Source organism: Oncorhynchus gorbuscha, linkage group LG21 (genome assembly GCF_021184085.1).
Source record: "Oncorhynchus gorbuscha isolate QuinsamMale2020 ecotype Even-year linkage group LG21, OgorEven_v1.0, whole genome shotgun sequence".
In the NCBI taxonomy this organism is placed as follows: Eukaryota; Metazoa; Chordata; class Actinopteri; order Salmoniformes; family Salmonidae; genus Oncorhynchus; species Oncorhynchus gorbuscha.
In genome coordinates, this window is record NC_060193.1 from 12,905,022 (window position 1) to 12,932,121 (window position 27,100).

Consider the following 27,100-nt stretch of genomic DNA (forward strand, 5'->3'; position numbering starts at 1 on the left):
AAGGATGGAACTGGATGGTGTTCAGAGACAGATGGGAGGGGTTGAGTGGAGCTGAAGGATGGAACTGGATGGTGTTCAGAGATAGAAGGGAGGGGTTGAGTTGAGCTGAAGGATGGAACTGGATGGTGTTCAGAGATAGATGGGAGGGGTTGAGTTGAGCTGAAGGATGGAACTGGATGGTGTTCAGAGATAGAAGGGAGGGGTTGAGTTGAGCTGAAGGATGGAACTGGATGGTGTTCAGAGATAGATGGGAGGGGTTGAGTAGAGCTGAAAGATGGAACTGGATGGTGTTCAGAGATAGAAGGGAGGGGTTGAGTGGAGCTGAAGGATGGAACTGGATGGTGTTCAGAGATAGATGGGAGCGCTTGAGTGGAGCTGAAAGATGGGACTGGATGGTGTTCAGAGATAGATGGGAGGGGTTGAATGGAGCTGAAGGATGGAACTGGATGGTGTTCAGAGATAGATGGGAGGTGTTGAGTGGAGCTGAAAGATGGGACTGGATGGTGTTCAGAGATAGATGGGAGGGGTTGAGTGGAGCTGAAAGATGGGACTGGATGGTGTTCAGAGATAGATGGGAGGGGTTGAGTGGAGCTGAAAGATGGGACTGGATGGTGTTCAGAGATAGATGGGGGGGTTGAGTGGAGCTGATGGATGGAACTGGATGGTGTTCAGAGATAGATGGGAGGGGTTGAGTGGAGCTGAAGGATGGAACTGGATGGTGTTCAGAGACAGATGGGAGGGGTTGAGTGGAGCTGAAGGATGGAACTGGATGGTGTTCAGAGACAGATGGGAGGGGTTGAGTGGAGCTGAAAGATGGGACTGGATGGTGTTCAGAGATAGATGGGAGGGGTTGAGTGGAGCTGAAGAGTGGAACTGGATGGTGTTCAGAGATAGATGGGAGGGGTTGAGTGGAGCTAATATATAAATAATAATAATATATGCCATTTAGCAGACGCTTTTATCCAAAGCGACTTACAGTCATGTGTGCATACATTCTACGTATGGGTGGTTCCGGGAATCAAACCCACTACCCTGGCGTTACAAGCGCCACCCACTACCCTGGCGTTACAAGCGCCATGCTCTACCAACTGAGCTACAGAAGGACCATGAAAGATGGGACTGGATGGTGTTCAGAGATAGATGGGAGGGGTTTAGTGGAGATGAAGGATGGAACTGGATGGTGTTCAGAGATAGATGGGAGGGGTTGAGTGGAGCTGAAGGATGGAACTGCATGGTGTTCAGAGATAGATGGGAGGGGTTGAGTGGAGCTGAAGGACGGAACTGGATGGTGTTCAGAGATAGATGGGAGGGGTTGAGTGGAGCTGAAAGATGGGACTGGATGGTGTTCAGAGATAGATGGGAGGGGTTGAGTGGAGCTGAAGGATGGAACTGGATGGTGTTCAGAGATAGATGGGAGGGGTTGAGTGGAGCTGAAAGATGGAACTGGATGGTGTTCAGAGATAGATGGGAGGGGTTGAGTGGAGCTGAAAGATGGGACTGGATGGTGTTCAGAGATAGATGGGAGGGGTTGAGTGGAGCTGAAAGATGGGACTGGATGGTGTTCAGAGATAGATGGGAGGGGTTGAGTGGAGCTGAAGGATGGAACTGGATGGTGTTCAGAGATAGATGGGAGGGGTTGAGTGGAGCTGAAGGATGGAACTGGATGGTGTTCAGAGATAGATGGGAGGGGTTGAGTGGAGCTGAAGGGTGGAACTGGAGGGGTTGAGTGGAGCTGAAGGGTGGAACTGGAGGGGTTGAGTGGAGCTGAAGGATGGGACTAAAAACAAATCAGAGATAACAATTGTAAAATATGCTGTGTCTGTAAAATGTATACAGTATGTATGTATAAACTGGAAGTAGAAGCCTAAGTGTTGTTGTACATTACTTTACTCCAATTAGGGGAGGGGTGGTAGGGTTAATTGAAAATAATTAAGTTAAATATATATATATATATATATATACACTGGAGAGGACAAGTATTTGATACACTGCCGATTTTGCAGGTTTTCCTACTTACAAAGCATGTAGAGGTCTGTAATTTTTATCATAGGTACACATCAACTGTGAGAGACGGAATCTAAAACAAAAATCCAGAAAATCACATTGTATGATTTTTAAGTTTTTCATTTGCATTTAATTGCATAACATAAGTATTTGATACATCAGAAAAGCAGAACTTAATGTTTGGTACAGAAACCTTTGTTTGCAATTACAGAGATCATACGTTTCCTGTAGTTCTTGACCAGGTTTGCACACACTGCAGCAGGGATTTTGGCCCACTCCTCCATACAGACCTTCTCCAGACCCTTCAGGTTTCGGGGCTGTCGCTGGGCAATACGGACTTTCAGCTCCCTCCAAATATTTTCTATTGGGTTCAGGTCTGGAGACTGGCTAGGCCACTCCAGGACCTTGAGATGCTTCTTACGGAGCCACTCCGTAGTTGCCCTGGCTGTGTGTTTCAGGTCGTCTTCAATGCTCTTACTGAGGGAAGGAGGTTGTTGGCCAAGATCTCGCGATATATAGCCCCATCCATCCTCCCCTCAATACGGTGCAGTCGTCCTGCCCCCTTTGCAGAAAAGCATCCCCAAAGAATGATATTTCCACCTCCATGCTTCATGGTTGGGATGGTGTTCTTGGGGTTGTATTCATCCTTCTTCCTCCAAACACGGCGAGTGGAGTTTAGACCAAAAAGCTCTATTTTTGTCTCATCAGACCACATGACCTTCTCCCATTCCTCCTCTGGATCATCCAGATGGTCATTGGCAAACATCAGACGGGCCTGGTCATGCGCTGGCTTGAGCAGGGGGACCTTGCGTGCGCTGCAGGATTTTAATCCATTACGGCGTAGTGTGTCTGTGGTCCCAACTCTCTTCAGGTCATTGACCAGGTCCTGCCGTGTAGTTCTGGGCTGATCCCTCACCCATCCTCATGATCATTGATGCCCCACAAGGTGAGATCTTACATGGAGCCCCAGACCGAGGGTGATTGACCGTCATCTTGAACTTCTTCCATTTTCTAATAATTGCGCCAACAGTTCAAATCAAATCAATCAAATCAAATGTATTTATATAACCCTTCGTACATCAGCTGATATCTCAAAGTGCTGTACAGAAACCCAGCCTAAAACCCCAAACAGCAAACAATGCAGGTGTAAAAGCACGGTGGCTAGGAAAAACTCCCTAGAAAGGCCAAAACCTAGGAAGAAACCTAGAGAGGAACCGGGCTATGTGGGGTGGCCAGTCCTCTTCTGGCTGTGCCGGGTAGAGATTATAACAGAACATGACCAAGATGTTCAAATGTTCATAAATGACCAGCATGGTCAAATAATAATAAGGCAGAACAGTTGAAACTGGAGCAGCAGCACAGTCAGGTGGACTGGGGACAGCAAGGAGCCATCATGTCAGCTAGTCCTGGGGCACGGTCCTAGGGCTCAGGTCCTCCGAGAGAGAGAAAGAAAGAGAGAATTAGAGAGAGCATATGTGGGGTGGCCAGTCCTCTTCTGGCTGTGCCGGGTGGAGATTATAACAGAACGTGGCCAAGATGTTCAAATGTTCATAAATGACCAGCATGGTTGAATAATAGTAAGGCAGAACAGTTGAAGACAAACAATGTATACGAAATGCTTCAGTCTGGTTTTAGACCCCATCATAGCACTGAGACGGCACTTGTGAAGGTGGTAAATGACATTTTGATGGCATCGGACCGAGGCTCTGCATCTGTCCTCGTGCTCCTAGACCTTAGTGCTGCTTTTGATACCATTGATCACCACATTCTTTTGGAGAGATTGGAAACCCAAATTGGTCTACACGGACATGTTCTGGCCTGGTTTAGGTCTTATCTGTCGGAAAGATATCAGTTTGTCTCTGTGAATGGTTTGTCCTCTGACAAATCAACTGTACATTTCGGTGTTCCTCAAGGTTCTGTTTTAGGACCACTATTGTTTTCACTATATATTTTACCTCTTGGGGATGTTATTCGAAAACATAATGTAAACTTTCACTGCTATGCGGATGACACACAGCTGTACATTTCAATGAAACATGGTGAAGCACCAAAATTGCCCTCGCTAGAAGCATGTGTTTCAGACATAAGGAAGTGGATGGCTGCAAACTTTCTACTATTAAACTCGGACAAAACAGAGATGCTTGTTCTAGGTCCCAAGAAACAAAGAGATCTTCTGTTGAATCTGACAATTAATCTTAATGGTTGTACAGTCGTCTCAAATAAAACTGTGAAGGACCTCGGCGTTACTCTGGACCCTGATCTCTCTTTTGAAGAACATATCAAGACCATTTCGAGGACAGCTTTTTTCCATCTACGTAACATTGCAAAAATCAGAAACTTTCTGTCCAAAAATGATGCAGAAAAATTAATCCATGCTTTTGTCACTTCTAGGTTAGACTACTGCAATGCTCTATTTTCCGGCTACCCGGATAAAGCACTAAATAAACTTCAGTTAGTGCTAAATACGGCTGCTAGAATCCTGACTAGAACCAAAAAATTTGATCATATTACTCCAGTGCTAGCCTCTCTACACTGGCTTCCTGTCAAAGCAAGGGCTGATTTCAAGGTTTTACTGCTAACCTACAAAGCATTACATGGGCTTGCTCCTACCTACCTCTCTGATTTGGTCCTGCCGTACATACCTATACGTACGCTACGGTCACAAGACGCAGGCCTCCTAATTGTCCCTAGAATTTCTAAGCAAACAGCTGGAGGCAGGGCTTTCTCCTATAGAGCTCCATTTTTATGGAACGGTCTGCCTACCCATGTCAGAGACGCAAACTCGGTCTCAACCTTTAAGTCTTTACTGAAGACTCATCTCTTCAGTGGGTCATATGATTGAGTGTAGTCTGGCCCAGGAGTGGGAAGGTGAACGGAAAGGCTCTGGAGCAACGAACCGCCCTTGCTGTCTCTGCCTGGCCGGTTCCCCTTTTTCCACTGGGATTCTCTGCCTCTAACCCTGTTACGGGGCTGAGTCACTGGCTTGCTGGGGCTCTCTCGTGCCGTCCCTGGGGGGGGGATGCGTCACCTGGGTGGGTTGATTCACTGTTGTGGTCGGCCTGTCTGGGTTCCCCCCTTGGGTTGTACCGTGTCGGAGATCTTTGTGGGCTATACTCGGCCTTGTCTCAGGATGGTAAGTTGGTGGTTGAAGATTTCCCTCTAGTGGTGTGGGGGCTGTGCTTTGGCAAAGTGGGTGGGGTTATATCCTTCCTGTTTGGCCCTGTCCGGGGTGTCCTCGGATGGGGCCACAGTGTCTCCTGACCCCTCCTGTCTCAGCCTCCAGTATTTATGCTGCAGTAGTTTATGTGTCGGGGGGCTAGGGTCAGTTTGTTTATCTGGAGTACTTCTCCTGTCCTATTCGGTGTCCTGTGTAAATCTAAGTGTGCGTTCTCTAATTTTCTCCTTCTCTCTTTCTTTCTCTCTCTCGGAGGACCTGAGCCCTAGAACCATGCCCCAGGACTACCTGACATGATGACTCCTTGCTGTCCCCAGTCCACCTGGCCATGCTGCTGCTCCAGTTTCAACTGGCCTGGGCCCTAGGACCATGTCCCAGGACTACCTGACATGAGGACTCCTTGCTGTCCCCAGTCCACCTGGCCATGCTCCTGCTCCAGTTTTTATTTTTATTTTTTTATTTAAATATATATATATATATGGGGGATTGGAAATGATGCAGACAATTACATTGGTGGAAGCAACAATCTATCTGCAATATAATAGATGGTCTACCCCCCCAAAATGTTCACGTAATGATGCTGTCTCTACTTCTTCCTGAGAATGGGTGAAAAGAACATCCCCGCAGGGGATATTTTCATTGTGGACCACAACTGGCAACAATTCAAGTGTTTATTTGCTAAATGAGTGGAAGAAAATGTTCTATTTGGTGGCTGGCTGACTTGTGTGAGCCTGCATGCTGGTTCTGGTGAGTTATTGGGAGAGGGTGTGGTGGTGATAACCATAACAAGTACGGACGGAGGACGAGTGATGTACACACACACACACACACACACACACACACACACACACACACACACACACACACACACACACACACACACACACACACACACACACACACACACACACACACACACACACACACACACACACACACACACACACACACACACACACACGGGATGGACGGAACACACCCACCCGGAACACACCCACTCTTACATAACGTGTCTAAGTCAAATCGGACATGACACACACACCTGGACACACACACCTAGGCGGGAGAAACAGTGGCCCTCGTCAGTCTAGGACAGGGGCCTGGAAACCCCATACAGTCTGGGTCCTTGGTGACGACCACATTATACTGTATTCACCCACCCAACAGCAGACTCAGTCTAGACTTGCCCTGCTGAGATTCAGGAGATTAGAATGGCATTAGAATGGTCTCCTGGCATTTCTAGTCAACACAACAAATGTTTTTTCCACAACATGAAACACGTGGGTGACTCTTCCAGTGGGTTTTGAGAAATTAAAGTGATAGTGAAGAGCTAAACCAATGGACCAGTGTGTGCTTCTGAGTTTTCTCACTGAGGGAAAACTTAAACAGTTTTTTAAATATTATTTTTCTACAAATCCCTTTATTCCCCTCTCCCTAACTCTTACCATGTCTGTCTGTCTGTCCGTCCGTCCGTCCGTCCGTCCGTCCGTCCGTCCGTCCGTCCGTCCGTCCGTCCGTCCGTCCGTCCGTCCGTCCGTCCGTCCGTCCGTCCCTCCCTCCCTCCCTCCCTCCCTCCCTCCCTCCCTCCCTCCCTCCCTCCCTCTCTCTCTCTCTCTCTCTCTCTCTCTCTCTCTCTCTCTCTCTCTCTCTCTCTCTCTCTCTCTCTCTCTCTCTCTCTCTCTCTCTCTCTCTCTCTCTCTCTCTCTCTCTCTCTCTCTCTCTCTCTCTCTCTCTCTCTCTCTCTCTCTTTCTCTCTCTCTCTTTCTGAGAGAAAACATGGGAAACACATGTTTACATTGCCAAAGCAAGTGAAATAGATAATAAATAAAAGTGAAATAAACAATAAAAAATGAACAGTAAACATTACACATTACAAGTTATCTCTCGGTCTCTCTCCCTGTCTGTCTCTGATTAAGGGGTGTGTTTTGTGGGTACTACAAGTTTGAGTCATTAACCCTCTGACATTACACTACCCAGCAGGACTGCTGAGTCACAGTGTCCACGGGCGCGTGTGTGTATAAGCGTATCTTTCCACATGGTTTGTCTGTGCCGCCCATTTCATCTCTCAGCACCTCGATAAGGGTTTGGCAATCTCATGTTTGTAGGTCTGCAGGAAAACAACAGTCTGTCTGGACCAATAGAAAAAACACAAACACCATCCAACCAACGACGCCTCCCAGCACTCCATTAACCTTTGACTTAATCAAAGCATCCAATGGCAAGTAGCCAAATCATAATGTTTGAGACTGGAAGACATGGGTTGTAAAATGGGATGTAAAAACAATGATCCTCTTCGTCAATACAGTCTGTCTGTCTGTCTGTCTGTCTGTCTGTCTGTCTGTCTGTCTGTCTGTCTGTCTGTCTGTCTGTCTGTCTGTCTGTCTGTCTGTCTGTCTGTCTGTCTGTCTGTCTGTCTGTCTGTCTGTCTGTCTGTCTGTCTGTCTGTATGTCTGTCTGTATGTCTGTCTTTCTGGATCTATCAGCCCTGACTGACAAACCCTGATCTCCTTCCCAACCCATAGCCAACCCATTCCCCAAAACAACATCACACATCCCAGTGACTCATTTATCGTACCTCTGTGGAAACGTGCGTCAGGCAACCTGAAGGCCCCTTAGCTCTGTACATTTCCAGGCAGTCATTCCGCAAAGTAAAGTTTATTTAAAGATCTCTATCTTTCCATCTGTCAAGACGAGCAAAAACACGACCTGCTGAAATGTTTCCTGTCACTTGTTTTACGTGCTCCTCTGAAAAAGCTAAAAATATAAAAAAACATCCACACTTCTACTGTTATGATACTCCTTTTACGACCAGATGAAAATTCCCAAAAGCTGCTTTTGTGTGCTGCTATAATTGTCTCCCAGACTCTTATTCGGTAACAGCTACAATATTCACATTACAGTAACTTACTGGCAAGGAAAAAACTCCCCACCTTCAGCCAATACCTCCTCCTTCTAAATCAAATAACATTTTATCAAATCTAATTGTATTTTTTTACACTCTGCGAGTACAACAGGCCTAGACCTTACAGTGAAATGCTTACTTACAAGCTCTTTCCCAACAAAGTTAAATAGGAAAAATGTCAAACACTTTCCACACTGCGAGCAGGCTAACTCAACCCTGCACCTAACCCACTGCACTAAACTGATGTGATAGAGTGTGCTTCTTCTATTAGACCTAATGTAATAGAGGGGAGACCTCAATCAATCATTCACACTACAGTGCTGCATTCGTTTTTCCCATCTCTCCCCTCTCTCCTTTGAGGTACTCCCCAGCGAGTGTGTGTGTGTGTCTCCATGATTCAGAGAGGTGTGGGTTTGGGTGTGTGTCAGAACGGAGACAGGGAGTTATAGTATCCCAGTGAGACCAGAGACCTTTGACCAATGAGTACACAGTCTCTCAGTCTGACTCAAACTCAATGGAGGCCTCACTACGGTTATAACTCTCCTCTCTCTCTCTCTCTCTCTCTCTCTCTTTTTCTCTTTTAAAACACTCTCTTTGTCACTCTCCCCTTCTCACACTATATCCCTCTCTCTCTCTCTCTCTTTCGCTCACTCACTCTCTTTCTCTCACTCTCACTCTCCTTTTCTCACTCTCTCACTTTCTCTCTTTCTCCTTCTCTTTCCCTCATTCTCTCTTTATATCTCTCTCTTTCATCTCACTTCCTTTCTCTCTCTCTCCTCACACTCATTCACTTTCTCCCACTTCTCCTTTCTCTTTCTGTCACTCTCTCTCACTCTCTTTATCTCTCTCTCTCTGGCTCTCTTTCCACCTCTCTCTCTCTCTCTCTCTACCCATCTCTCTCTCTCTCTCTCTCAATTCAATGACTGTCTATTAATTTCATTACAATGATCTAACTATCAATTGATACAACTGATCAAAATGATAAGTAACTGTTGCATTACTATTAATGCATAGTTTTATGGAAACTGACAAACAATATTCCATGTTTAGATCATGAATGTTTCAGGATAACGAGATCCATTGACTCCAATTAGTGAAACATGAACCAATTGGACTACATTATCTATGGATGTAATATTTCATCATCATTCTTTATCGGACACTGTTTCTATGGTCCCATGTACCACTTTTCCAGACCATGTTTTCAGATTTGACATTACTGTACACTCACCGGCCACTTTATTAGGTACACCTTTCTAGTACTGGGTAGGACCCCCTTTTGCCTCCACAATAACCTGAATTATTCATGGAGTTGTACGTTAAGAGTTGCCCATCTGCACACCACTGTTTTAAACAGCTGTTATTTCAACATTTGTGGCCTTTCTGTTAGCTTGAATGAGTCTGGACATTCTCCTCTGACCTCTCTCATTAACAAGGTGTTTCTGCCCACAGAACTGCCGCTCACTGAATGTGTTTTGTTTATCTCACCATTCTCTGTCAACTCTAGAGACTGTAGTGTGTAAAAATCCCAGGAAGGTAGCTGTTTCTGAGATGCTAGAATCACCATGTGTGGCATCAACAATCATACCACGCTCAAAGTTGCTTAGATTATGCATTTTGCCCATTCTAATGTTTGGTCGAACAACATCTAAAGCTCTATACTCTATATACTCTATATATTGAGTTGTAGGCAGCCACATGATTCGCTGTTCGAATGCAACCTTCTTTGATGAGCTAAATCAGGTCTGTAGAGCTGATGGCATGACCTACGTCATTGTGTGGGATAATGTCAGGTTCCATCATGCTCAAATGGTGCAAGCATGGTTTCAGGCCCATCCACAATTTACCACCATGTACTTAACCCCATACTCTCCTTTCCTTAACCCGATTGAGGAATTTTTCTCCACATGGAGTTGGAAGGTATATGATAGGCGCCCTCACGAACAAGCCACCCTTCTCCAGGTCATGGATGATGCATGCAATGACATCACGGCAGACCAGTGTCTGGAAAACATCCATTGTGATGTGGATGAGTACCTGTGGCCATATCCACAAGACAGGGTTGATGGAAATATAGAAGTACAGTAATCAATCTTTTGTTTAGCTTTTTACAGTAAGCCAGGTGAGGAACACTGCAGTGATGTTTTACAGTAAGCCAGGTGAGGAACACTGCAGTGATGTTTTACAGTAAGCCAGGAGAGGAACACTGCAGTGCTGTTTTACAGTAAGCCAGGTGAGGAACACTGCAGTGATGTTTTACAGTAAGCCAGGAGAGGAACACTGCAGTGATGTTTTACAGTAAGCCAGGAGAGGAACACTGCAGTGATGTTTTACAGTAAGCAAGGTGAGGAACACTGCAGTGATGTTTTACAGTAAGCCAGGTGAGGAACACTGCAGTGATGTTTTACAGTAAGCCAGGAGAGGAACACTGCAGTGATGTTTTACAGTAAGCCAGGTTAGGAACACTGCAGTGATATTTTACAGTAAGCCAGGTGAGGAACACTGCAGTGATGTTTTACAGTAAGCCAGGTGAGGAACACTGCAGTGATGTTTTACAGTAAGCCAGGAGAGGAACACTGCAGTGATGTTTTACAGTAAGCCAGGAGAGGAACACTGCAGTGATGTTTTACAGTAAGCCAGGTGAGGAACACTGCAGTGATGTTTTACAGTAAGCCAGGTGAGGAACACTGCAGTGATGTTTTACAGTAAGCCAGGAGAGGAACACTGCAGTGATGTTTTACAGTAAGCCAGGAGAGGAACACTGCAGTGATGTTTTACAGTAAGCCAGGTGAGGAACACTGCAGTGATGTTTTACAGTAAGCCAGGTGAGGAACACTGCAGTGATGTTTTACAGTAAGCCAGGAGAGGAACACTGCAGTGATGTTTTACAGTAAGCCAGGAGAGGAACACTGCAGTGATGTTTTACAGTAAGTCGGGTGAGGAACACTGCAGTGATGTTTTACAGTAAGCCAGGAGAGGCACACTGCAGTTGACCTTTAACTGTTTTTTCTTTTTTTGTAGCAAATTATTTTTGCTTTGATTCAAAGAAACCTATGTTCTGATTTATTGCATTTCATCAATAAATTTCTTCTTTTTTTTCACTGATTCCACTGTGTCTGTAGAATTCTCTCCACTAGTCCTTTTACAGTGATGTATTTATGTGTAATAGCATAATGAAACATATATCACATATTTTGTATGGACAACTACACAGTGAAACTATCGGTATCTTTTGTGTAGGTGATCTAAATGAACGTTCAAATCAAATCAAATTTTATTTGTCACACACACGCGGTTGGCAGATGTTTTCGCCAGTGTAGCGAAATGCTTGTGCTTCTAGTTCCGACCATGCAGCAATATCTAACAAGTAATCTAACCTAACAATTTAACAACAACTACCTTATACACACAAGTGTAAAGGAATGAATAAGAATATGTACATAAAAATATATGAATGAGTGATGGCTGAACGGCATAGGCAAGATGCGATATGAGATGAGTAATGTAGGGTATGTAAATATTATGTGAAGTGGCATTGTTTAAAGTGGCTAGTGATACATTTATTACATCAAGATGCAGTAGATGGTATAGAGGACAGGTTTCCCCCAGTGATGCGTTCTGCAGACCTCACTACCTTCTGGAGAGCCTTACGGTTATGGGCGGAGCAGTTGCCATACCAGGCGGTGATACAGCTCGACAGGATGGTCTCGATTGTGCTTCTGTAAAAGTTTGTGAGTGTTTTTGGTAACAAGCCAAATTTCTTCAGCCTCCTGAGGTTGAAGAGGTGCTGCTGCGCCTTCTTCACCATGCTGTCTGTGTGGGTGGATCATTTCAGTTTGTCCATGATGTGTACTCCGAGGAACTTAAAACTTTCCACCCTCTCCACTAATGTCCCGTCGATGTGGATAGGGGGCTGCTCCCTCTGCTGTTTCCTTAAATCCACAATCATCTCCTTTGTTTTATTGACATTGAGAGTGAGGTTATTTTCCTGACACCACACACCGAGGGCCCTCAGTTCCTCCCTATAGGCCGTCTTGTCGTTGTTGGTAGTCAAGTCTACCACTGTAGAGTCGTCTGCAAACTTGATAATTGAGTTGGAGGCGTGCATGGCCACGCCGTCGTGGGTGAACAGGGAGTACAGGAGATGGCAGAGAACGCACCCTTGTGGGGCCTCATTGTTGAGGATCAGCGGGGTGGAGATATTGTTACCTACCCTCACCACCTGGGGGCAGCCCGTCAGGAAGTCCAGGACCCAGTTGCACAGGGCGGGGTCGAGACCCAGGGTCTCGAGCTTAATGACGAGGGTACTATGGTGTTGAATGCTGAGCTGTAGTCAATGAACAGCATTCTTACATAGGTATTCCTCTTGTCCAGATGGGTTAGGGCAGAGTGCAGTGTGATTGCGATTGCGTCGTCTGTGGTGGACCTATTGGGTCGGTAAGCAAATTGGAGTGGGTCTAGGGTGTCAGGTAGGGTGGAGGCGATATGGCCCTTGACTAGTCTCTCAAAGCACTTCATGATGACAGAAGGGAGTGCTACGGGGCGGTAGTTATTTAGCTCAGTTACCTTAGCTTTCTTGGGAACAGGAACAATGGTGGCCCGCTTGAAGCATGTGGGAACAGCAGGCTGGGATAAGGATTGATTGAATATTTCCGTAAACACCAGCCAGCTGGTCTGCGCATGCTCTGAGGAAGTGGCTGGGGATGCCGTCTGGGCCTGCAGCCTTGCGAGGGTTAACACGTTTAAAGGTTTTACTCGCGTTGGCTGCAGTGAAGGAGAGCACGCAGATTTTCATAGCGTCCTCAAAGCGAGAAAATAAGTTGTTTTGTCTGTCTGGGAGCAAGACATGGTGGTCTGCGACGGGGCTGGTTTTTCTTTTGGAGTCCGTGATTGACTGTAGACCCTGCCACATGCCTTTCGTGTCTGAGCAGTTGAATTGCGACTCTACTTTGTCTCTATACTGATGCTTAGCTTGTTTGATTGCCTTGCGGAGGGAACAGCTACACTGTTTGTATTCGGTCATGTTTCCGGGTCACCTTGCCCTGATTAAAAGCAGTAGTTAGCGCTTTCAGTTTTGCGCAAATGCTGCCATCAATCCACAGTTTCTGGTTGGGGAATGTTTTAATAGACGCTGTGGGTACAAAATCACTGATGCACTTGCTAATAAACTCGCTCCCCGAATCAGCATATTCATCAATGTTGTTGTTTGACGCTATGCGGAACATATCCCAGTCCACGTGATCGAAGCAATCTTGAAGCGTGGAATCAGATTGGTCAGACCAGCGTTGAACAGACCTGAGCGTGGGTGCTTCCTGTTTTAGTCTCTGTCTGTAGGCTGGGAGCAACAAAATAGAGTCGTGGTCAGCTTTTCCGAAAGGAGGGGAGGGGAGGGCCTTATATGCATCGCGGAAGATAGAATAACAATGATCCAGGGTTTTGCCAGCCCGGGTTGCGCAATCGACATGCTGATAGAATTTAGGGAGCCTTTTTTTCAGGTTAGCCTTGTTAAAATCCACAGCTACAATAAATGCAGCCTCAGGATATGCTGTTTCCAGTTTACATAGAGTCGAATGAAGTTCTTTCAGGGCCGTCGATGTGTCTGCTTGGGGGGGGGGGGGGGGTATACACGACTGTGATTATGATCGAAGAGAATTCTCTTGGTAGATTATGCAGTCGGCATTTGATAGTAAGGAATTATAGGTCAGGTGAACAAAAGGACTTGAGTTCCTGTATGTTGTTATGATCACACCACAACTCGTTAATCATAAGGCATACACCCCCGCCCTTCTTCTTACCAGAGAGATGTTTGTTTCTGTTGGCGTGATGCGTGAAGAAACCAGGTGGCTGTACCGACTCAGATAGAGTGTCTCGGGTGAGCCATGTTTCTGTAAAAACAAAGAACGTTACAGTCTCTGATGTCTCTCTGGAAGGCTACCCTTGCACAGATTTTGTCTACCTTGTTGTCAGGAGACTGGACATTGGCGAGTAGTATGCTCGGGAGCGGTGCGCGATGTGCCCGTCTACGGAGCCTGACCAGAAGACCGCTCCGTCTGCCCATGCCGTTGTTTTGGGTCGCCCGGCTGGGATCCGATCCATTGTCCTGGGTGGTGGGCCAAACAGAGGATCCGCTTCAGGAAAGTCGTATTCCTGGTTGTAATGTTGGTGAGTTGACGTTGCTCTTATATCCAATAGTTCCTCCCGACTGTATGTAATACAAAGATTTCCTGGGGTAACAATGTAAGAAAGAACACATTAAAACAAAATACTGCATAGTTTCCTAGGAACGCGAAAGCGAGGCGGCCATCTCTGTCGGCGCCTGAAGTCCTATGGTATTTCATGATAAATGAGTTACTTGAACCAATGATTCTGCAAGTGCAAGGATTCTTTAAAGATATGAATCCACAATGCAATGTTTTGAACATTGGACAGTCTGTGTTACAAGTGATGACCGTTTTGAGTTTTGTGTCTAGAGTTTTGAAAAATGACCACAAGATCCTGAAATTAGTGCCAAAGTGATTGTTAAAAACTGTATGTAAAAGCGCTGCTCTGACTAACACATCATGATTTGGTATTGTTAAGCATATTCAGGTTTACAATGGATAGGAAGTGACATGAAACAGCTGTTATCTACATAGAAATGTAAGTGTATATTTTAGGCTTTGCTAGATCATGTTACTGTGTGTGCATGTATGTATGTGTGTGCGTGTGCGTGCATGTGAGTGTGCGCGTGCGCGTGTGTGTGCGTGCGTGTGAGTGCATGTTTATGTGCATGTGTCTGTGTCTGTGTGTGCATGTGAGTGTGTGTGTGTGTGTGTGCATGTGTGTGTGCATGCATCTGAGTGTGTGTGTGTATGTCTGTGTGTGTGTGTGTGCGTGCGTGTGTATGATTGTGGGTGCATGTGAGTGTGTGTATGTGTGTGTGATGCTACCATCATATGCCTGCGTCATTTCAACAGAAAGAGTTCTTTAAAACACCTGCAATGATGCGGTGCAATTACTGACTGATTTTCTCTCTCAGTCTCTCTTTATTTCTCTCTCTATAGCCCCTCTCTCTCTCTCTCTCTCTCTCTCTCTCTCTCTCTCTCTCTCTCTCTCTCTCTCTCTCTCTCTCTCTCTCTCTCTCTCTCTCTCTCTCTCTCTCTCTCTCTCTTTGTCACAGCTTTTAAATGGATCGCCACTCCGGTAAATTGTATAATTTCATATAATTTTGTGTGACGTTCTTTTAAGAAGTCAAGTTTTATTCCATTTCCTGTTAGAAATTAAATAATAAAAAATGGCTCTCCCTATATTACATAGAGAGAGTAGTCAAGGATCATATCACCTCTACCTTACCTGTCACTCTAGATGCACTTCAATTTGCTTACCGCCCCAATAGATCCACAGACGATGCAATCACCATCACACTGCACATTGCCCTATCCAATCTGGACAAGAATGCTGTTCATTGACTATAGCTCAGGATTCAACACCATAGTACCCTCCAAGCTCATCATTAAGCTCGGGGCCCTGGGTCTGTACCACCTTGTGCAACCGGGTCCTGGACTTCCTGACGGGCCGCCCCCAGGTGGTGAAGGTAGGAAACAACACCTCCACTTCGCTGATCCTGAAGACAGGGGCCCCACAAGGGTGCGTGCTCAGCCCCCTCCTGTATTCCCTGTTCACCTATGACTGTGTGGCCTTGCATGCTTCCAACTCAATCATCACGTTTGCAGATGACACGACAGTAGTAGGTGTGATTACCAACAATGACGAGACAGCCTACAGGGAGGAGGTGAGGGCCCTTGGAGTGTGGTGTCAGGAAAATAACCTCTCACTCAACGTCAACAAAACAAAGGAGATAATCGTGGACTTCAGGAAACAGCAGGGGGAGCAGCACCAATCCACATCGACGGGACAATAGTGGAGAAGGTGGAAAGCTTCAAGATCCTCAGAGTACATATCACTGACGATTTGAAATGGTCCACCCACACAGACAGTGTTGTGAAGAGGGCGCAACAGCGCCTCTTCAACCTCAGCAGGCTGAAGAAATTCAGCTTGGTCCCTAAGACCTTCACAAACTTTTACAGATGCACAATTGAGAGCATCCTGTTGGGCTGTATCACCGCCTGGTACGGCAACTGCACCGCCCACAACCAACCGCAAGGCTCTCCAGACGGTAGTGGTGTCTGCACAACGCATCACCGGGGGCAACCTGTCCTCCAGGACATCTACAGCACCCGATGTCACAGGAAGGCCAAAAAGATCATCAAGGACATCAACGACCTGAGCCACAGCCTGTTCACCCCGCTACCATACAGAAGGTGAGGTCAGTACAGGTGCATCAAAGCTGGGACAGAGAGACTGAAAAACAACTTTTATCTCAAGGCCATCAGACTGTTAAATAGCCATCACAGTATATACTGTATTCTACTGTATTTTAATCAATGCCACTCTGACATTGCTTGTCCTAATATTTATATATTTCTTAATTCGTTTCTTTTACTTTAAGATGTGTGTATTGTTGTGAATTGTTAGATACTACTGCACTGTTGAAACTAAGAACACAAGCATTCCGCAATAACATCTGCTACATATGTGTATATGATTTGATTTGATCTGAATAAATCAAATCAAATGTTATTTGTCACATGCGCCGAATACCTTACAGTGAAGCGCTTACTTACAAGCCCAATGCAGTTTTAAGAAAACACCTAAAAAAGAAAGATATAAAAATAACTAATAATTAAAGTGCAGCAGTAAAATAACAGTAATGAGGCTATATACAGGTGGTACTGGTACAAGGTCAATGTGTGGGGGTACAGGTGTCAAGGTAATTGAGGTAATATGTACAGTTGAATTCGGACGTTTACATACACTTAGGTTGGAGTCATTAAAACTTGTTTTTCAACCACTCCGCAAATTTATTGTTAACAAACTATAGTTTTGGCCAGTCTGTTAGGACATCTACTTTGTGCATGACACAAGTAATTTTTCCAACAATTGTTTACAGACAGATTATTTCACTTATAATTCACTGTATCACAATTCCAGTGAGTCAGAGTTTTCCATACAATAGGTTGACTGTAACTTAAAACAGCTTGGAAAAGTCCAGAAAAGGATGTCATGGCTTTAGAAGCTTCTCAAGGCAGTGCCTCTTTGCTTGACATCATGGGAAAATCAAAAGAAATCTGCCAAGACCTCAGAAAAGAATTGGAGACCTCCACAAGTCTGGTTCATCCTTGGGAGCAATTTCCAAACACCTGAAGGTACCACATTCATCTGTACAAACAATAGTACGCAAGTATCACGCAGCCGTCATAACGCTCAGGAAGGAGATGCGTTCTGTCTCCTAGAGATTAACGTACTTTGATGGGAAAAGTGCAAATCAATCCCAGATCAACAGCAAAGGACCTTGTGAGATGCTGGAGGAAACAGGTACAAAACTATCTATATCCACAGTAAAACGAGTCCTATGTCGACATAACCTGAATGGCCGCTCAGCAAGGAAGAAGCCACTGCTCCAAAACCGCCATAAAAAAGCCAGACTACAACTGCACATGGGGACAAAGATCGTACTTTTTGGGGAAATGTCCTCCGGTCTGATGAAACAAAAATAGAACTGTTTAGGGCCTCCCGGGTGGCGCAGTGGTTGAGGACGCTGTACTGCAGCGCCAGCTGTGCCATCAAAGTCCCTGGGTTCGCGCCCAGGCTCTGTCGTAACTGGCCGTGACCGGGAGGTCCATGGGGTGACGCACAATTGGCCTAACGGGGAGGGCTTGGTCGGTAGGGGTGTCCTTACCTCATCACGCACCAGCGACTCCTGTGGCAGGCCGGGCGCAGTGTGCGCTAACCAAGGTGGCCAGGTGCACGGTGTTTCCTCCGACGGGTTGGATGCGCGCTCTGTTAAGAAGCAGTGGTTGGTTGGGTTGTGTATTGGGGAACGCATGACTTTCAACCTTCGTCTCTCCGGAGCCCGTACGGGATTTGTAGCGATGAGACAAGATAGTAGATACTACAACAATTTGATACCATGAAATTGGGGAGAAAAAGGGGTAAAATTCAAAAACATATATTTAAAATAAAAAAATATAACTGTTTGGCCATAATGACCATCGTTATGTTTGGAGGAAAAAGAGCCGAAGAACACCATCGCAGCATCATGTTGTAGGAGGGACTGGTGCACTTCACAAAATAGATGGCATCATGAGGGAGGAAAATTATGTGGATATATTGAAAAAGCATCTCAAGACATCAGTCATGAAGTTAAAGCTTGGTCACAAATGGGTCTTCCAAAGTTGTGGCAAAATGTATAATGGACAACAAAGTCATGTATTGGAGTGGCCATCACAAAGCCCTGAACTCAATCCTATAGAAAATGTGTGGGCAGAACTGAAAAAGCGTGTGCGAGCAAGGAGGCCTACAAACCTGACTCAGTTACACCAGCTCTGTCAGGAGGAATGGGCCAAAATTACCCCAACTTATTTTTGGAAGCTTGTGGCAGGCTACCTGAAACGTTTGACCCAAGTTAAACAATTTAAAGGCAATGCTACCAAATATGAATTGAGTTTACTTAAACTTCTGACCCACTGGGAATGTGATGAAAGAAATAAAAGCTGAAATAAATTATTCTCTCTACTATTATTCTGACATTTCACATTCTTAAAATAAAGTGGTGATCCTACCTGACCTAAAACAGAGATTTGTACTAGGATTAAATGTCAGGAATTGTGAAAAACGGAGATTAAATGTATTTGGCTAAGGTGTTTGTAAACTTCCGACTTCAACTGTACATGTAGAGTTATTAAAGTCAATCATTTCTCACATTGTAAATAGTCTGTCATTGTTTCGAAGAAAAAGTCTTGACAGTGAGAAAAGGATGCATCATTTCCGGAAATGCAATATAGTATTAGGGTTAAATGAGGGGGAGAGAGAGAGTAATGCAAGATTTAATGTTTAAGTTATGAGTCGATAACGAGTAAACTCAAGTGCTCATCTCATAAGGTACAGCTGTGGAAGTCATTTTGTGAGTTATATTTAATGTGTACAGATGGAGAGGTGTATTAGTGAATGATAAAGACATCTACAGTGCCTGAGGTAAAAAGGAATTTTAAACTCACATTTAACAAAATCTTAAATTAGCTTAAAACCTGGTGAATTAGGTATTGTGTAATATAGAGAGATGAGGACATAGCGAGAGAGAGAGAGAGAGAGAGAGAGAGAGAGAGAGATGGGAGAGAGAGAACGGAAAAACATTAAAAAGAGAAAAATTCAACAAAAAACATAATTTTGCTGGAGGGGCTTCAGTCAAGGGTCCTTCATGTAGAATGAGTCAGTCCCTCCACTAATGTCTTCCCCATGGCAATACGTTCTATGAACTCCACGGTTGTCTCAGCCAAATAGCACAGTACAGTAGATCATGATATATGACACCCACGCACATAAACACACACACATACACACACATGAACATAAACATAGACACACTCACCCACATGTCATAATATCTTTGGCACTCTGGGAAATGACATCAGGAAATGACATCATGGTAGTTCTAGAATGAGAAGAGCATATGCATGTGACAGATTAGACACATATCCTGAGACAAGACAAAAAAGCAGGAACACACATAGAAGCATAGACACACACACACACATAGAAGCATAGACACACACACACACACATAGAAGCATAGACACACACACACACACATAGAAGCATAGACACACACACACACACATAGAAGCATAGACACACACACACACATAGAAGCATAGACACACACACACATAGAAGCATAGACACACACACACACACACATAGCCACACACAAGCATAGACACACACACACACACATAGAAGCATAGACACACACACACACACATAGAAGCATAGACACACACACACATAGAAGCATAGACACACACACACATAGAAGCATAGACACACACACACACACATAGAAGCATAGACACACACACACACATAGAAGCATAGACACACACACACATAGAAGCATAGACACACACACACACACATAGAAGCATACCACACACACACATAGAAGCATAGACACACACACACACACATAGAAGCATAGACACACACACACACACACATAGAAGCATAGACACACACACACACACATAGAAGCATAGACACACACACACACACATAGAAGCATAGACACACACACACACACATAGAAGCATAGACACACACACACACATAGAAGCATAGACACACACACACACATAGAAGCATAGACACACACACACACACACACATAGAAGCATACACACACACACACACATAGAAGCATAGACACACACACACACACACACACACACATAGAAGCATAGACACACACACACACACATAGAAGCATAGACACACACACACACATAGAAGCATACACACACACACACACATAGAAGCATAGACACACACACACACACATAGAAGCATAGACACACACACACACACATAGAAGCATAGACACACACACACACATAGAAGCATAGACACACACACACACATAGAAGCATAGACACACACACACACACATAGAAGCATAGACACACACACACACACACACATAGAAGCATAGACACACACACACACACATAGAAGCATAGACACACACACACACATAGAAGCATAGACACACACACACACATAGAAGCATAGACACACACACACACACATAGAAGCATAGACACACACACACACACACATAGAAGCATAGACACACACACACACACACATAGAAGCATAGACACACACACACACACACACATAGAAGCATAGACACACACACACACACACATAGAAGCATAGACACACACACACACACATAGAAGCATAGACACACACACACACACACATAGAAGCATAGACACACACACACACACATAGAAGCATAGACACACACACACACATAGAACATAGACACACACACACACACATAGAAGCATAGACACACACACACACACACATAGAAGCATAGACACACACACACACACACACATAGAAGCATAGACACACACACACACACACATAGACACACATAGAAGCATACACACACACACACACATAGAAGCATAGACACACACACACACACATAGAAGCATAGACACACACACACACACATAGAAGCATAGACACACACACACACACATAGAAGCATAGACACACACACACACACATAGAAGCATAGACACACACACACACATAGAAGCATAGACACACACACACACATAGAAGCATAGACACACACACACACACATAGAAGCATAGACACACACACACACACATAGAAGCATAGACACACACACACACACATAGAAGCATAGACACACACACACACACATAGAAGCATAGACACACACACACACACATAGAAGCACACACACACACACATAGAAGCATAGACACACACACACACACATAGAAGCATAGACACACACACACACATAGAAGCATAGACACACACACACACACATAGAAGCATAGACACACACACACACACATAGAAGCATAGACACACACACACACACATAGAAGCATAGACACACACACACACATAGAAGCATAGACACACACACACACACATAGAAGCATAGACACACACACACACACATAGAAGCATAGACACACACACACACACATAGAAGCATAGACACACACACACACACACATAGAAGCATAGACACACACACACACACATAGAAGCATAGACACACACACACACATAGAAGCATAGACACACACACACACACATAGAAGCATAGACACACACACACACATAGAAGCATAGACACACACACACACACATAGAACATAGACAGCATAGCATACACACACACACACACATAGAAGCATAGACACACACACACACACATAGAAGCATAGACACACACACACACACATAGAAGCATAGACACACACACACACACATAGAAGCATAGACACACACACACACACACATAGAAGCATAGACACACACACACACACATAGAAGCATAGACACACACACACACATAGAAGCATAGACACACACACACACATAGAAGCATAGACACACACACACACATAGAAGCATAGACACACACACACACACATAGAACATAGACACACACACACACATAGAAGCATAGACACACACACACACATAGAAGCATAGACACACACACACACACATAGAAGCATAGACACACACACACACATAGAAGCATAGACACACACACACACATAGAAGCATAGACACACACACACACACATAGAAGCATAGACACACACACACACATAGAAGCATAGACACACACACACACACATAGAAGCATAGACACACACACACACATAGAAGCATAGACACACACACACACACATAGAAGCATACACACACACACACATAGAAGCATAGACACACACACACACATAGAAGCATAGACACACACACACACATAGAAGCATAGACACACACACACACATAGAAGCATAGACACACACACACACACATAGAAGCATAGACACACACACACACATAGAAGCATAGACACACACACACACATAGAAGCATAGACACACACACACACATAGAAGCATAGACACACACACACACATAGAAGCATAGACACACACACACACATAGAACATAGACACACACACACACATAGAAGCATAGACACACACACACACATAGAAGCATAGACACACACACACACACATAGAAGCATAGACACACACACACACATAGAAGCATAGACACACACACACACATAGAAGCATAGACACACACACACACACATAGAAGCATAGACACACACACACACACATAGAAGCATAGACACACACACACACATAGAAGCATAGACACACACACACACATAGAAGCACACACACACATAGAAGCATAGACACACACACACACACATAGAAGCATAGACACACACACACACATAGAAGCATAGACACACACACACACATAGAAGCATAGACACACACACACACATAGAAGCATAGACACACACACACACATAGAAGCATAGACACACACACACACACATAGAAGCATAGACACACACACACACACATAGAAGCATAGACACACACACACACACATAGAAGCATAGACACACACACACACATAGAAGCATAGACACACACACACACATAGAAGCATAGACACACACACACACACATAGCATAGACACACACACACACACATAGAAGCATAGACACACACACACACACACATAGAAGCATAGACACACACACACACACATAGAAGCATAGACACACACACACACATAGAACACACACACACACACATAGAAGCATAGACACACACACACACATAGAAGCATAGACACACACACACACATAGAAGCATACACACACACACACATAGAACACACACACACATAGAAGCATAGACACACACACACACATAGAAGCATAGACACACACACACACATAGAAGCATAGACACACACACACACATAGAAGCATAGACACACACACACACATAGAAGCATAGACACACACACACACATAGAAGCATAGACACACACACACACATAGAAGCATAGACACACACACACACATAGAAGCATAGACACACACACACACATAGAAGCATAGACACACACACACACACACATAGAAGCATAGACACACACACACACATAGAAGCATAGACACACACACACACATAGAAGCATAGACACACACACACACACATAGAAGCATAGACACACACACACACACATAGAAGCATAGACACACACACACACATAGAAGCATAGACACACACACACACATAGAAGCATAGACACACACACACACATAGAACACACACACACACATAGAAGCATAGACACACACACACACATAGAAGCATAGACACACACACACACATAGAAGCATAGACACACACACACACATAGAAGCATAGACACACACACACACACACATAGAAGCATAGACACACACACACACATAGAAGCATAGACACACACACACACATAGAAGCATAGACACACACACACACATAGAAGCATAGACACACACACACACATAGAAGCATAGACACACACACACACATAGAAGCATAGACACACACACACACATAGAAGCATAGACACACACACACACATAGAAGCATAGACACACACACACACATAGACACACACACACACATAGAAGCATAGACACACACACACACACATAGAAGCATAGACACACACACACACATAGAAGCATAGACACACACACACACATAGAAGCATAGACACACACACACACATAGAAGCATAGACACACACACACACACATAGAAGCATAGACACACACACACACATAGAAGAGACACACACACACACACACATAGAAGCATAGACACACACACACACATAGAAGCATAGACACACACACACACATAGAAGCATAGACACACACACACACACATAGAAGCATAGACACACACACACATAGAAGCATAGACACACACACACACACATAGAAGCATAGACACACACACACACACATAGAAGCATAGACACACACACACACATAGAAGCATAGACACACACACACACATAGAAGCATAGACACACACACACACATAGAAGCATAGACACACACACACACATAGAAGCATAGACACACACACACACATAGAAGCATAGACACACACACACACATAGAAGCATAGACACACACACACACATAGAAGCATAGACACACACACACACATAGAAGCATAGACACACACACACACACATAGAAGCATAGACACACACACACACATAGAAGCATAGACACACACACACACACATAGAAGCATAGACACACACACACACACATAGAAGCATAGACACACACACACACATAGAAGCATAGACACACACACACACACATAGAAGCATAGACACACACACACACACATAGAAGCATAGACACACACACACACACATAGAAGCATAGACACACACACACACATAGAAGCATAGACACACACACACACATAGAAGCATAGACACACACACACACATAGAAGCATAGACACACACACACACATAGAAGCATAGACACACACACACACATAGAAGCATAGACACACACACACACATAGAAGCATAGACACACACACACACATAGAAGCATAGACACACACACACACACACACACATAGAAGCATAGACACACACACACACATAGAAGCATAGACACACACACACATAGAAGCATAGACACACACACACACACATAGAAGCATAGACACACACACACACATAGAAGCATAGACACACACACACACACATAGAAGCATAGACACACACACACACATAGAAGCATAGACACACACACACACATAGAAGCATAGACACACACACACACACATAGAAGCATAGACACACACACACACACATAGATAGAAGCATAGACACACACACACACATAGAAGCATAGACACACACACACACATAGAAGCATAGACACACACACACACATAGAAGCATAGACACACACACACACATAGAAGCATAGACACACACACACACACATAGAAGCATAGACACACACACACACACATAGAAGCATAGACACACACACACACACATAGAAGCATAGACACACACACACACATAGAAGCATAGACACACACACACACATAGAAGCATAGACACACACACACACACATAGAAGCATAGACACACACACACACACATAGAAGCATAGACACACACACACACATAGAACACACACACACATAGAAGCATAGACACACACACACACACATAGAAGCATAGACACACACACACACATAGAAGCATAGACATAGACACACACACACACATAGAAGCATAGACACACACACACACACATAGAAGCATAGACACACACACACACATAGAAGCATAGACACACACACACACACATAGAAGCATAGACACACACACACACATAGAAGCATAGACACACACACACACATAGAAGCATAGACACACACACACACACATAGAAGCATAGACACACACACACACATAGAAGCATAGACACACACACACACATAGAAGCATAGACACACACACACACACATAGAAGCATAGACACACACACACACATAGAAGCATAGACACACACACACACACATAGAAGCATAGACACACACACACACACAGAAGCATAGACACACACACACACATAGAAGCATAGACACACACACACACATAGAAGCATAGACACACACACACACACATAGAAGCATAGACACACACACACACATAGAAGCATAGACACACACACACACACATAGAAGCATAGACACACACACACACATAGAAGCATAGACACACACACACACACATAGAAGCATAGACACACACACACACACATAGAAGCATAGAACACACACACACACACATAGAAGCATAGACACACACACACACATAGAAGCATAGACACACACACACACACAGAAGCATAGACACACACACACACATAGAAGCATAGACACACACACACACACATAGAAGCATACACACACACACACACACACATAGAAGCATAGACACACACACACACACATAGAAGCATAGACACACACACACACATAGAAGCATAGACACACACACACACATAGAAGCATACACACACACACACACATAGAAGCATAGACACACACACACACACATAGAAGCATAGACACACACACACACATAGAAGCATAGACACACACACACACACATAGAAGCATAGACACACACACACACATAGAAGCATAGACACACACACACACTAGAAGCATAGACACACACACACACACATAGACACACACACACACACACATAGACATAGAAGCATAGACACACACACACACACATAGAAGCATAGACACATAGAACATAGACACACACACACACACATAGAAGCATAGACACACACACACACACATAGAAGCATAGAGAAGCATAGACACACACACACACATAGAACATAGACACACACACACACACAGAAGCATAGACACACACACA

The 27,100-nt window shown here is 44.5% G+C and overlaps 1 long non-coding RNA gene across 1 annotated transcript in view; it reads right to left on the reverse strand.

The window, feature by feature from the left end:
* Positions 1–5,674: 5,674 nt before the first annotated feature.
* Positions 5,675–27,100, reverse strand: part of LOC124007862 — a 28,649-nt gene continuing 7,223 nt past the window's right edge. Inside the window, exons 2-3 of the long non-coding RNA XR_006834029.1 lie at positions 19,549–19,611; positions 5,675–6,370 (exon numbers count right to left, since the gene is read on the reverse strand). This is a non-coding gene — a long non-coding RNA (uncharacterized LOC124007862). The remainder of the gene's footprint in view (positions 6,371–19,548; positions 19,612–27,100) is intronic.